The sequence below is a fragment of the Mauremys mutica genome, chromosome 12 (assembly GCF_020497125.1).
Source record: "Mauremys mutica isolate MM-2020 ecotype Southern chromosome 12, ASM2049712v1, whole genome shotgun sequence".
Lineage (NCBI taxonomy): Eukaryota > Metazoa > Chordata > Testudines > Geoemydidae > Mauremys > Mauremys mutica.
Genome location: NC_059083.1, coordinates 8,566,617 through 8,580,705, shown reverse-complemented (window position 1 = coordinate 8,580,705; position 14,089 = coordinate 8,566,617).

Sequence of the window (14,089 nt, the reverse complement as noted above, 5' to 3'; positions counted from 1 at the left end):
GATTCCTCTGGGCGGGCCTGGTAGTAATTATCTTGGCTCTTGCAGGCAAAACTGGAGGTGGTCTGGTTTTACATAGGGTGACCAGAAGAGAGGAAGAAAATATCGGGACACATGGAGGGGGGGGGGGGGGCTTGCCAGCAGAGCAAAAAAAAAAAGGGAGGGGGGAGGAGTGCCACCAAATATCGGGACAAATTGCATCCCGACCAAACATCGGTTGGGACATGGGGCAAACGCCTAAATATTGGGACATTCCCGCTTTTATCAGGACATCTGGTCACCCTAGTTTTACAGAAGTGTGCGGTGTCTGCAGGTCAGCTGATGGGCTGGGATACGCCAAGACTGGAGGAGAAGTGAGTGCAGCAGTAGCAAGTTGCATTAGCAGAGCTCTGAGGCCCACTACTGGGATGGCCAGGGCCTTGCAGTTCAGGACAAAGTTGCTTTAGCAGAGCTCTGTACGAGAAGTTTGGGCCGTGGCTGTATCCAGCTGATGCTCTTAGTTTCACTATGATCCCACTCAATCAAAAATCCAGCCTAAAATTACGTAATCACCATGTGAATCCCCAACTGGAGCAAGCTTGGAAAAAACACCCCACTGCAGGGGCTTGATTTGTGGGGAGTGGGGCAGGGCCATGGGGGAAGGAAGGGGTGGAATGGGGTGGGTGGGGCCGAAGTGGCAGAACAGAGGTGTGATCACAGGCAGAAGGGGTAGGGAGCCCCCCCCCCCACACACACACACACACTCTTGCTCTGGCCCAGGGCTCCAGAAGACCTTAATCCACCTCTGCCTATTCCCTGCACACAGGTCCTTTCCCCTAACTTGCAGTCAAGATTGTCTGACCTACCCCACACCCCGCCCTTGTGCCAGTACTCTGCCCAGCACATCCCCCCACTACCCTGCACATACAGTCCTTCTAGATCCCTGCACCTGGTTCCCCTGCAGCCATTCCCTCCTATAGCCAGTGCCTTTGCAGCCCCTCCCTATCTAGCCTCCCATTCCCTTGGCACGTCCACCCCATTCCCCCTCTCATCCCCACACCTCTGGCATACCAGGCTACAGCTGATGCCTCAGTGCCCTCCCTGCTCCTTGAGAACAGCCAGGTTGTCATACTCCCCCTAGATGTGGTCCTGCTCCTGGAGCATGGGAATGGGCACCTTAAGTCACGTTAATCCTGGTGGGAGCCATGGCCCAAGCAGCCACGCTCCCATTCTCTGAGGTCCATCTGCATGCTCTGTCCCTGTCAGTCAGTGTAGGTCTGGAAAGGAAATGGGGTGTGTGCACAGAACCCTGGGGAAAGGGGGGGCCTGGCATGCAGCGGGGGAGGGGGGGAGAAGAAGGGCACAGAGCCTCCAGCATGCAGAGGAAGGTGGTTATGGGACACAAACAGCCGGGCAAAGGAATTTTCACTATTGCTTGGTCCACCCCCCCCCCCCCCCCCCGAGCAACTGAGCAATGCAGTGAAACTGACCTAACCCCACCCCCGCTGCAGACAGCATAAGGTTGACAGACAGATTCTTCCCTCCACATGGCTATCCACCTCCCCCAGAGGCGTTATACATGAAACCATGTTATATCGAACTTGCTTTGATCCGCCGGAGTGCACAGCCCCACCTCCCCGGAGCACTGCTTTACCGTGATATATCCAAATTCGTGTTATGCCGGGCCGTTATATTGGGGGACTGGTGTAATTGATTTTAATTATGTTTTACATTTGTACTTCTTAGTTATTTTCCTAAAGAGAGGTTGTTTCTCATTGTTTAGTAGCCATTAAAACATGTTGATTTGTAACTATTTATTGTCTTTACACTACATTTGGTGCTTCTTTTTGCTAGGCAGGAGGACATACTATATCGATACACTTTTTTTAAGCATTTATATAGGTTAACTTAAGAATCTGAATAAATGTAATTTTTATATTTCATATTATGTTAAAAAATGGTGAATGGTGTAATGCTTACTTACCAGATAATTAGAGCTTGATGCAAATTACAAGTAAAAACTATTTGGACAGAAATTCAAATTCCATTAAAAATTAACAAAAACAGCTTTTTTCTTTCATTAGATAAACTACCTTAAATAGGCTGAATGCATCAGAACAAGTTTATCAAAATATGTTTTGCATTTAAAACTAACTAATTTACTAAATCATAGGATGTATTATCTGTAGTTAATCAATTGAACTGGATTAGTTCTGGTCACTGTGTCCTTCAAGATTTTAGAACTAGTAGATCTCATCCTATCACATCTAGTTTCATTCATAGATTGGGAGAGGAAAACAAGCTTTCCTGCTTTTCTAGCTCCTAATAAATTTCTTAACTTTGAAGAAACTAATCATTGGACTGAACTAGCTGAATAAACTGAAGTGAGGAAAATTTTCTCTCTGCACCTGCAGAAGAGGTGACCACTGGCAAGAGTGAGTTTAGCCCTTCCCCAGTCTGCCAGGTGCTTTGCCAAGTGATTTCCACTTCAGTGGTTTCACTTTCTTTAAAATTTGGCAACAAACCTGTACTGCTTATTTTCTGTATTTAATTTTAAATGATTAATAGATTATAAGTCATTTAGGCCCTAACAGTTGTCAATTTGAGATTTAATTTTTAATAGATTTGTCTTTTTAAATAAATCTGCATTTAACTTAAATGAAAACAATCCAGTTTTATTTTTTTTAAATCATTGATTATTTATCCACCGTATCTACCGAAACTGTCTGCCCAACACCTCTAACTTGTACCTGTCCTGTGCCCACAGAAGTCCATGTGATGATCAGCCTGTCACTGAGGCATGGGAGGGAAGGTGTTAGTTGCAGCTGCCAGTGAAATGTGGCCTCATCTGGGTTAGCAGAGGTGACAGATAATGGTTGATAGTGGGGAGCAGAACAATTTTGAACCCACTCCCTGAAAAAAAAATTATATTATACACACACACACAGGCAGAAGTTGGGGAGGGGGGCACATGCCCCCCAGGAGTCACCTCTGAGTCCGCAGCCTGCTCCTAGGCTTCTGTAGTTACCTGACTTCTGTAGTATCTCTGGGTTTGCATTGCCACTGAGAGACTGCTCCAGGGCAGGTCTTAATCTGGGGCACGCGCTCCTCGCCGTCAAGCACAGACCTGGACACAGCTGTGGGCACTGGGCTGTGAGATCAGTGCCCCTCTGGCCCTCAGTTCCTTCAAAAGGCAGCAGTGTCCATCCAAGGCAGCTGCAGAGGATCCAACCCCGGCTCCTCCAGCCTTGGCAGCTTCCCCTGATGAGCTGATATCCAAGGTTGTGAGAAACAGGGCGATTTGTGGGCTCCTGCTGTTCATTGCAATGGTTTGTGAGAGCTACCCCAGAGCTATTATCAGTGGGGATGCATGGAAATTACATAATCTCCACCACAAAAACCATCACCAGGGAAGCATGGGATTTACAGACACCATTGCCCCAGCCCAGCGGTGGAGGTCCGGTCAGGGCAGATGGGGCGGGGGGAAGCTGGTACAAATTACCAGGGCCCGGCAGCCTGGCTGCCCCCCCGTCAGCTCTGTTTAGTTGGTCCACCCTTGCTGGGGGGGCCCCAAAAAATTCCAGGCCCGGCTTCTCCCCTCCCCAACAGCCCTGCATAGGCGCTCTCCCATCAGATGTTGCAGTCCTTGCAGTGGTAAAACCCTACTTCTGCTCCAGAAACTAGGGGGAACAAGGGTCACTCAGCCACAGGCAAGGAGCCAGCCCCCAGCTGTGCCCAGCTCTCACACCCTGGGCCCTACTGGCCGCGGCGCAAAGAGTGACCCCGCTGCAGAGAATCCCGGCTGCCCCAGGGCCAGTCACTTGAGGCCTCGCCACCTCCTGCCCTGCAGCAGCACGCGGTGACCTGACCTGCCCGGCCCTCACCTGGAAGCGCCGGTAGGTCTTGCCCAACCCCGGCTCCTGAGGGGCTGCGGCCTGGAGATGCCCCGCCTGGCGCTCGGGGGCCTTCCTGCCACGGGGCAGTTGCCTCCTCCTCCGCCACCTCCTGCTGCTAGGGCGGCTGTGGCTCCGCGCTGCTCCCGGGGGGCTGCTCCCAACTGGCCGCCGCCTCCGTGCGCTGCTGCTCCTCCTCTTCCTCGCCGGCCGCCTGCTGCCCTGGGTCCTCGGGCTCCTCCAGAAAGGGGGCGAGTCTGCAGGACGCCATGGGCGAGAACACGGCGATGGTGCAGGGGAAGTGCACGGCCCAGCCGCTGGCGGGGCCGTAGCGAGGGCAGCTCCGGGCCGGCCGCCCGCCCCAGCAGGGTGTAGGGCCCCAGCCAGCACTGCACTGAGGCATAATGGTTCACCTGCAACCTCACGGTCCGCCCTTGCTTGGGGGGGGGGGGGGGGCTGCAAAATGTTTTCATCGGGGCCTGAACCCGCTCTCGGTGCCCTGGCTCCGGTAAACATTTCCACACACACCGCACCGGAGTTTTCATAGCCTGGGTGGGGTGACAAGGGCTCCGGGAAATACTCTCTGAACATTCCAGCCCTGCCCCAGCCCCTACCAGCAGGTCTCCCCCAGATCCCCCGACCCCCGCTGTCAGTCGGACCCTGCCCCGGATCTCGGGGTTTATCACTCCCGGGTCTGCCTTGCAGCGGGGCCGGGGAAGCAGCAGCCGCAGCCTGTGGCGGTGAGTCATGTCCATGGAGAGCGAATGTCCCAGCGGCGATGTCTAGGGCCCATGGGCGCCGCGTGCGCCAGCAGCCTGGGAGCACCGAGCGCCCCCCGCACCCGGGGACCCGGGAGGAAGGAGCGCAGAGAAAAGCGCCCGCTCGGGAGTTAACCGGTCACGCCCCTTAGTGCGGCAGCCGGTCCTGAGAGGCCTTTATAAACAAAGTTGCCACCCGCCCATTCTCCGCTCCTCCCACCTCTGCTCCGCTCCGCCCTGATACTCGGTTCCTCCTCCCCCCTTCTCGGAGAGTTTGTTTCTCCCCTGGGGCTTGTGCGCGCTGGAAACACCGCAGTGGCTGGCAGGGCTGCGCTGCCGCAGCGCTTCCTGCTCGCGGCGGGGTTCTGCTGTTGGCGCAGTTAATCCCCCTCCCCCTCTCTGCGTTGCCAGCAGCAGCACTATCCCCATCCCCCTCCCGCGCCCCTGCCCTGCGCTGGAGCCCCCAGAACGGGCAGTCCCAGGGTTTGGGTTTCTGACATGGTTTTCAATGCAGACAGAGAGCGAAGGGAAGGTTTGTGGCTGTAACAACCACCCAGCACAAAATGTCCGCTGGAAAGTGAAAGTAACTTAGGAACTGAAGAAGCAGCAAAGAATCCTGTGGCACCTTATAGACTAACAGACGTTTTGCAGCATGAGCTTTCGTGGGTGAATACCCACTTCGTCAGATGCAAGCGACCCTCACCCACGAAAGCTCATGCTGCAAAACGTCTGTTAGTCTATAAGGTGCCACAGGATTCTTTGCTGCTTTTACAGATCCAGACTAACACGACTACCCCTCTGATACTTAGGAACTGAAGGTCGACACGACATTGTTCATCCCACAGAGACTCCACCCCACCCGGGACACTAGGAAAGTCCTTGTCCCCACTCCCAGAGAACGGGCTCCAGGCAGCCTGGGCTCATGAGAGGTGGGGACACATTGAGGTGACATCAGGAGTGGAAGGAGGGAGAATTGAGAAAACCAGGGGATGAAAAGGGGGAGCAGGAGAATGCAGGAAGGGAGGGGGAGAGAGAATCAGGGTAAAAGAAGGGACTGGAGAAGGAAAAAGAGAGAGAAGAGGGGAGGGAGAAGAAAAACAGAATCAGGGAGGGAAGGTGGGAGCAGCCCCGAGCAACTGCAACAAAGAAAACAATGAGCCCCTCAGCCATGGCCCCTGGAATCTGTGCACCTCGAAACACGGATGGGGGGATGGAGGTCAGAGTTTCAGCCCTCAATCTGCCCCCCCCCCCCTGTGCACCATGTAACCCAAACCAGCTCCCCCCATCAACCTGGAATCAGGGAGGTGTTTGCTGCTAGGCCGAGACACCCTGGTGGGAGATGTTAGCAGCAGGTAGTTCTGAGCTCTGTGATGTGTTTGTATCATGTTGACACCTACCACAGAGTGACTGAAGGCAGGAGTCAGGGTGGGCATGGATCTCCACTGACTGTACCCCAAGATCAGGGCACGAGGGGGCAGTGCGGCAACCCAAGGTCACTGTGTAACCAGGCTGGTGCTTTTGAAATGCTGACATGAGCACTGGAATGTAAACAGAGTATGAAGGCTCTGATCACTGCAATTGCTCATGTCAATACTAAAGTAGCTTCAGCTTAGATTGCACAAAGCAATGTGTGTGTGAGTCATACCCCTGCCTGCAGTGAGTTGGAAATAACCACTGGGTTCTGGTCTGGCTCTGTGTCAAGATTTAGCAGGCAGCTGAGTAAGTTCATTTCATGTTGAAAACATTTTTTGACTATACAAACTGGTGACTTCTTTTCTGAATGTCACTGTAATTGGCAGTGAAAGTCGCTAGATTTGTCACCCAGCACTTTGACACTTATTTTCTCGCTAGAGAAACCAAAAAGTCACTAAATCTAGTGACAAAGTAGCCAAGTTGGCAACATCACAGCAGGGTTCTCTCCTGAGAGCCTCCTACCCACCCACCACCACCGGGGACACGAGGAATCAGAATAGGGCAGAGGTTGGGGTGAAATATAGGAACACTGACTGCCCCCCAGGATCAGTGAGGTGGGGGGCAAGGCACCCCACAGTGACTGCACCGTGGGGTAAATGCAGATGGGGGGGGCATGCACCTCCACTGACTGTACCCCAGGATCATGGCAGGTGGGGGGGCAGTGACCCTCACAGTGACTGTGCCCCAGAATCAGAGCAGGTGGAGGGGGGCAGTGCTGCACCTCATTGCGTAACCAGGCTGGTGCTTGTGAACTGTTGACATGAGCACCAGTGTGTAACCAGGGTTTGAACGCTCTGACCACTGCAGTTGCTTATGTCAATGCTAAAGTAGCTTCAGCCTGGAATTGCACAATGCAGAGTGTGTGTGACTGATACCACTGCCTGCACTGAGCCTGCACTAACCACTGGGAGAGTTCTCGTCTGGCTCTGTGTCAAGATTTGGCAGGCGGGCGGAGTAAGTTCCTTTTGAAAGTTGAAAACATCCAGCCTGGCTCGCACAGGGCCTGTCATTCCACCCGGTCCCAAAAGTCAGGAACCATTTCAAGGTATTGTCTCTGGCTAACCAACAGGGATGGAAATCAATGGTGCAGCTCATGGAAATTACATAGCCTCCACCCCAAAAACCATTATCACCAGGGACGCATGGGAATTACAGACACCATCGCCCCAGCCCAGCAGCGGAGCTCTGGTAAATATTTTCAAGCCCTCTGGAGTTTTCATAGCATGGGGGGAGGGGCTCTGGGAAATACTCTATGAACATTCAAGCCCTGCCCTAGCCCCTATCAGCAGGTATCCCCCAGATCCCCCAAGCCCTGCTGTCAGGGTCAGACCCTGCCCCGGATCTCAGAGCTCCAGGGGTTTATCACCTTGCAGCGGGGCTGGGGAAGCAGCCGCAGCCTGTGGGGTCAGTCAGGTCCATGGAGAGCGAATGTCCCAGCGGTGATGTCTCGTACCCATGGGCGCTGCGTGCGCCAGCAGCCTGTGAGCACCGAGCGCCCCTCACACCCGAGGAGCCGGGAGGAAGGAGCACAGAGAAAAGCGCCCGCGTGAGAGCTCGGGAGTTACCCAGTCATGCCCCTTAGTGCGGCAGCCGGTCCTCACAGTCGTTTATAAGCAGTGCCGGGTTTACAGTGGTGCCAGGCCTATGCTCAGAAGGGGCCCTGGCCTGCTCTGCTGGCACTGTGCCCTGAGACCCCGCCAGCCCACTGACTCCCCCCGCACCCCACCCCGCCCACCACTTGCTCCTCTCGGTCTGCCCACCGGCCAACCAAGGGCTCCTCTACGCCCCCTGGCCCCACCCGCTGGCTTCTCTCTGCTCCCTGGCCGGACCCCAGTGCACCTCCGGCTCCAGGCAGTCTCTGCTTCCCACCCCCTGTGGGGCCCCACCTGACTCCCCACAGCTGAGCCACCTGGGACTGGTGCAGAAGCCTGGCCAGTCTCAGCCGGTTGGTGGGGTGGGGGCGGACAGTGTGGGGGGGCTTGGCTGGGCCCCTCCAGGCAACTGGGTCCTGATGGAGCCTGGATGGGGCAGGCCCTGGCCTGGCTGATCGCACCACTTCCAAGGGGCCGGAGCGATTCCCGGCCCTGGGACCGGCCCTGGCTGCTCAGACCGGCAGACACAGTCGCCTTCCAGCAGGGCCGGCGAGTGGGGCCGGGAGGCAGGGCATGGGGGAGTGGGTCTCTGGAGGGCCTGGGGTGGGTGCTGTGCTGTGAGGGGCAGGGAAGATCACTGTGTGTTGGGGCACTAGGGAGTGGGGGTTCTGTGCAGGGCACTGTGCATTTGTGGCAGGGTCTTGGGGTGGGGGGGAGGGCGCTGGACATAGCAGGTCCAGGGGGGCTTTGGCCATAGGGAATTCGGGCGGGGGGGTTCCAGTGTTGGGCAGGGGGGTTGTGTGGCATGGCCTGGGCCGACCCCTGAGGGGAAGGGCCATGCTGGCAGCACAGGGCCGGGCAAGCCATCGTGCATCTGGCAACTACTGGTTTGTAAATAGTGCCCTCTCATTGGGCCGGGCAGTGCGGGGCCGCCCCTGCCATGCCATATTGCCCCTGGCTGGCCCCTCGCTCTGGGGACCAACCCCCCCCCCCTCGCGTCATGCTCCATTGCCCCCATGGGGGGCCCACAATAAGTTTGGCGCCAGGCCCACAAAAGATTAATCCAGCCCTGTTTGAGTCTGTTTCTCCCCCTCCGTGCTCTGTCTCTGCCCTGGCCCTGCTCTGAGAGTCAGTTCCTCTTCCCCTCTCCCTGCTCGGAGAGTTTGTTTCTCCCCTGGGACTTGTGCACACTGAAAACACCCAGTGGCTGGCAGGGCTGCGCTGCCGCAGCACGTCCTGCACCCGGCGGGGTTCTGTGGTTGGCGCAGTTAATCCACCTTCCCCAGAGGCGGTAGCGATGTGGAGGGAAGATTCTGTCTGTCAACCTCATGCTGTCTGCACCGGGGGTTAGGTCGGTTTCCCTGAGTTGCCCAGGGGGGTGGACTTTTTACACCCCGGAGAGACCAAGCAATAGTGAAAATTCCTTCGCCTGGCTGTTTGCCTCCCATTCCCACCTTCCTCTGCATGCTGGAGGCTCCTTTCCAGCCGCAGCCTGACTGACAGGGCAGAGCGTGCAGATGGACCTCAGAGAAGGGGAGCGTGGCTGCTTGGGCCATGGCTCCCACCAGCATGGACTCAGACTTAGGGTGCCCGTTACCGTGCTCTCTAAGGACTCTCTGACACTGCATTCCAGGGGAGGAATGAACGTTCTCCTACCTTGGAAAAGGGAACGGGGCTTTGGCTGGACTTGTTTAGAGCTACAGTGAAGAACTGGGGGTTTGGGAGCCTGCTTAATCCTGAGCCTGTATTGGTAGGTGCCATGGGAAGCTGTGCTGTTACTCTCTGAGGGGAGGGGAGACCACACAGGGGAGAGATGGCAATGGGGCAAACAGAACCTCTCTTGGGGTTCCTGGGCATGGCGAAGGAAAGGGAATGTGGCCACGCACAGCCCCTGCACCACAAGACCCTCATCCCCGGCCCCACCTGAATCTTCAACCCCAGCCAGAGCCCTCCCCCAGCACACAAACCCTCTGCCCCAGCCCTGATCCCTCTCCTGCCCTCCAAACCCCTCAGTCCCAGCCCAGAGCACCCTCCTAAACTCCAAACACCTCATCCCCAGCCCTACCCCCAAGCTCACACCCCCAACCAGAGCCCTCGCCCCGTCCCACACCTGAACCCCAATTTTGTGAGCATTCATGGCCCGCCGTGCAATTTCTATTCCCAGATGTGGCCCCAGGCCAAAAAGTTTGCTCACCCCTGAGCCTATACTTAAGGTGAAAGTCACCAGATGGCACTGTTACACATCGTTTTACAAGTTCTTTTTCTTAGTTTGCAAGCAATGTTCAGCCTTTGAAGAAAATGTGCTATTGGTCTTAGTTTTGTGATGCAGATTCTTTTGAGGGGCTCAGGGGGCACTGTTGCAGTAACTGGGGAGTTTGAAAATAGGACAGTACTCTACATGTTTAACAGTGAGAGTAATTAACCATTAAAACAATTTGGATCATGCTGGATTCTCCATCACTGGAAATTTTTAAATCAAGATTGGATTGTAAAAAATCTGCTCTGGGAATTATTCTGGGGAAGTTCTATGGCCTGTGCCCTGGAGGAGGTCAAACTAGATGATCACAGTGGTCCCGTCTGGCCTTAGAATCTATGAATCTGAGTTTTCTGTCTGCCTTAATCTCACCCACTGCTGCTCTCTGAACATTCCAGCCCTGCCCCAGCCCCTATCAGCAGGTCTCCTCCAGCTCCCCAACTCCCGCTGTCAGAGTCAGACCCTGCAGCAGATCTCAGCACTCCAGGGGTTTATCACTCCCCGGTCTGACTTGCAGCGGGGCTGGGAAAGCAGCAGCAGCCTGTGGCGGTCAGTCAGGTCCATGGAGAGCGAATGTCCCAGCGGTGATGTCTAGTACCCATGGGCGCCGCGTGCGCCAGCACCTTGTGAGCACCGAGCGCCCCCTGCACCCTGGGGAGCCGTGAAGAAGGAGCGCAGAGTAAAGTGCCTGGGTAAGAACTCAGAAGTTACCGGTCACACCCCCTTAGTGCAGTAGCAGGTCCTGACAGTCCTTTATAAGTGATGAGGCGACCCTCCCCCCGCATACACCTGTAAGTCTGTTCCTCCCCCGTCCCTGCTCTGACCCTGCCCTGGCCCTGCGAGTCTGTTTCTCTTCCCCCTCCTTGCTTGGGGCTTGTGCACACTGAAACCACCCCAGTGCCTGGCACAGCTGCGCTGCCACTGCATTTCCTGCACCCGGCGGGGTTCTGCTGTTGGCGCAGTTAATCCCCCTCCCCCAGAGCCGGCTGTTTGCATCCTATCACCACCTTCCTCTGCATGCTGGAGGCTCTGCGCCCTTCTTCTCTCCCCCCCCCCCCGCTCTCCGCTGCATGCCAGGCCCCCCCCCTTTTCCCAGGGTTCTGTGCACACACCCCATTTCCTTTCCAGACCTACACTGACTGACAGGGACAGAGCGTGCAGATGGACCTCAGAGAAGGCGAGCGTGGCACCTTGGGCCATGGCTCCCACCAGGACTGCCCGTTCCCATGCTCCCTAAGGACTCCCTGACACTGGATTCCAGGAGATGAATGAAGGTTCCCCTGCTTTTAAAAAGGGGACGAGCTTTGTCTGGACTTGTTTAGAGCTATAGTGAAGAACAGGGGTTTTGGAGCCTGAAGGCCAGTCTAGGAGTCATGGAGGCCAAGTGTGAGCCCTCATGGGTCTGGTGCACTAACCAGGGGTGCCCCACTTTTCCCCACAGGCCTGGCCCCCGGCCCCTCCTCTTCCCCCTGAGGTCCCGCCCCCGGCCAGGCTGGAAGCAGGAACCAGGTCGGGGTAAGGGCCACACAGGCAGGTGTGGCCCCTCCACCTGCTCTGGACGGGGTGCCCAGGTGACGGGGACACAGGCCAGGAGCTGCTCTCAGTCCCCCACCCCCAACCTAGGCAGATGGAGGGCCCCAGGCTTCCCGGCCTTGCTCCAGTTTCGGCTTGGCCACGCCAAGGAGGGTCAAGGTGGGGCCACAGAAGGGGTGGGGCCTCATTCCCCCCAAGTTTTAGGAAGTCTCTGTCATCCCTGGCACTAATGGGAGACTGTTTAAAGTCCAGGACATAAACCCATCATGGGGAGGGGACACAGAAGAACCCCTGCTGGAAAAGAGATTGGAGGAGCCTGCTTTGGTGGGGGAGGGGGTAACAGGAGGCATGGGGAGGCACACAGAGCCCCTGATATTGGGGGAGAATGGGAAGCCTGATATAGGGGAAGGGAGACCACACAGAGCCACTGGCATGGGGGAGAGGTGGGAATGGGGCACACAGAACCTCTCTTGGGCGGAGATTGGGGGACCCGGGCATGGGGAGGAGAATGGGGCCACACACAGTCCCTGCCATGGGGGAAAGAATGGCGAAACCTGGTATAAGATGAGGAGGAATGGGGGTACATAGAACCCCTGCTGGAGGGAAATAGGGGAGCTGGTAGGGGGATGGAGACACACACAGAACCCTTGTCATGGGGAGGTGAATGAGGTGAGGGGAGAATGGGGGACACACAGAACCCCGGGGGGGGGGGGAGACCGGGTGAATCTAGCATGGGGGAAGGGCGGGCACACAGAGCCCCTGGCATGGGGGTGTTCCAGCCTTGCTATGCCCTGGCTTTTAAACGTTCTCCTGGCTGTGTGTAACCCCCTCAGTCTGCCGGAGCCCATGGGCAGGGCCATGCTGTTCCACAAGGGCAGGGCCATGCAGCCTCATCGACTCCTGGCCTGGCTTTCAGGCTCCAGCACCCCCCATTTCTCACCATGGCTGTAAACAGCGAGTCAAACTGAGATCAGATGCCTGAGAGAGGCTTTTCCTTCCTAGGGAGCGAGGCAACTTCTCAGAGCAAAGTCCAGCATCGGAGAGTCCTTAGGACTCAGGAAAGATCAGCTTAATCCTGAGCCCGTATTGGTGGGCACCATGCAGAAGCCGAGTTCTCCTTCTCTGAGATCCATCTTCAAGTATCTCTCTGGCCTGGCTCCCTGCTCTGTTCCTAGCAGCACCCTTAAGCAACAGTCACCTGGCACCTCCCAGCCATGCTGTGTTTACATGTCCAGCTCCTCAGGGCGCCCATTGACTCTTCTGGATTATCCATAACATGTGCAGGCTCTAGTCAGTTCACATTAATGATTCCGGGTCTCCAGCCCGGTGGCTCTGTGAGTCAAACAGCGTGTCCCTTCCCTCCTACGCTCTGTGTGTGGCAGGACAAAGTGCATATGGAAACCGATGCCTGCATCTGCCTTGGGCCCTTGCCCGCTGACTCTGGGGTGCTTTCCCTGTCCCTCTGCCTGTGTTGTTGTGCACCCACTGCTGGATCCATTTTCCTGCCCTGGCCCATCACCACTGCCGGCACTGACGCTCTGGGGCTGCATTATTCCGATCTGCTGTCTGCAGGGTGTATCCCTAAGTTCCCTCTAAGCTGCACGGCCGTGTAGCAGGCTTTCAAGGGCTGCACAGGCGGGGAGAGGCCCCCCTGCCTTGGCCCAGCCCAGCCCGTCCAGAGCTGCCATGACCGTAGAGAGGTGCCCCTCACACAGCCCAGCCTCCCTGCAGCTGCTGCGGCAAGAAAGTGGTGGCTCTCCCCTGGCCCTGAGCTAGGGTGACCAGATGTCCCGATTTGATAGGGACAGTCCCGATTTGTAGGGCTTTTTCTTATATAGGCTCCTATTACTCCCCACTCCCGTCCTGACTTTTCACATTTGCTGTCTGGTCACCCTACCCTGAGCTGCTGTGGGGAGAGAGGGTTGGGGTGAGTCCTCTCTCCCCGCTGCAGCCCCTGGGTAGCCTGCACCCCAAACCCCCTCATCCCCAGCCCCACCCAGAGCCCGCACCCCCAGCCAGAGCCCTCACCTCCCTGCACTCTAACCCTCTGCCCAGCCCTAAGCCCCCCCCCCCCCCCGAACCCTTCGTCCCACCCCCACCACACATCACCTCCATATTGGCGCACATAAAATTAATTCCACACATGGACAGAAAAAATTAGAGGGAACATTGATCCCACCCCCTAACATCAGGTGATGCAAAACATTCCCCCTCCAATCCTCCTTGATTTGGCGGGGCATTGTCTGCAGGGTGAATTTCTCCAGCCACTGTGCTATCTATGCAGGGCTCATCTCCCCCATGTCTTGGTTGGTGGGTTGCCCTGCTTTCCCGCCCCCACCCCCAGGAGAGAGATGAGGGGAGGGGGACTAGGGGGACTGGCAGTCAAGGTGGGGTTTGATCGCACTCTCTGGCTGGAGCTTTAGAGCAGGAGAGGAAAAGGGGAATTACAGAGAGCACAGAGCTGAGTCATTGTACAACAGTCTTCCTGACCACAAAATCTGTTACTGTAGTTGGCTGGCAGCCCAGTCATTGGGAGGAGCAGCCCAGCATGTGTAGAACAGAAAGCGTCTGACTCATCCCATACATTCAGGTGTCTGTATTCTGTGTCAG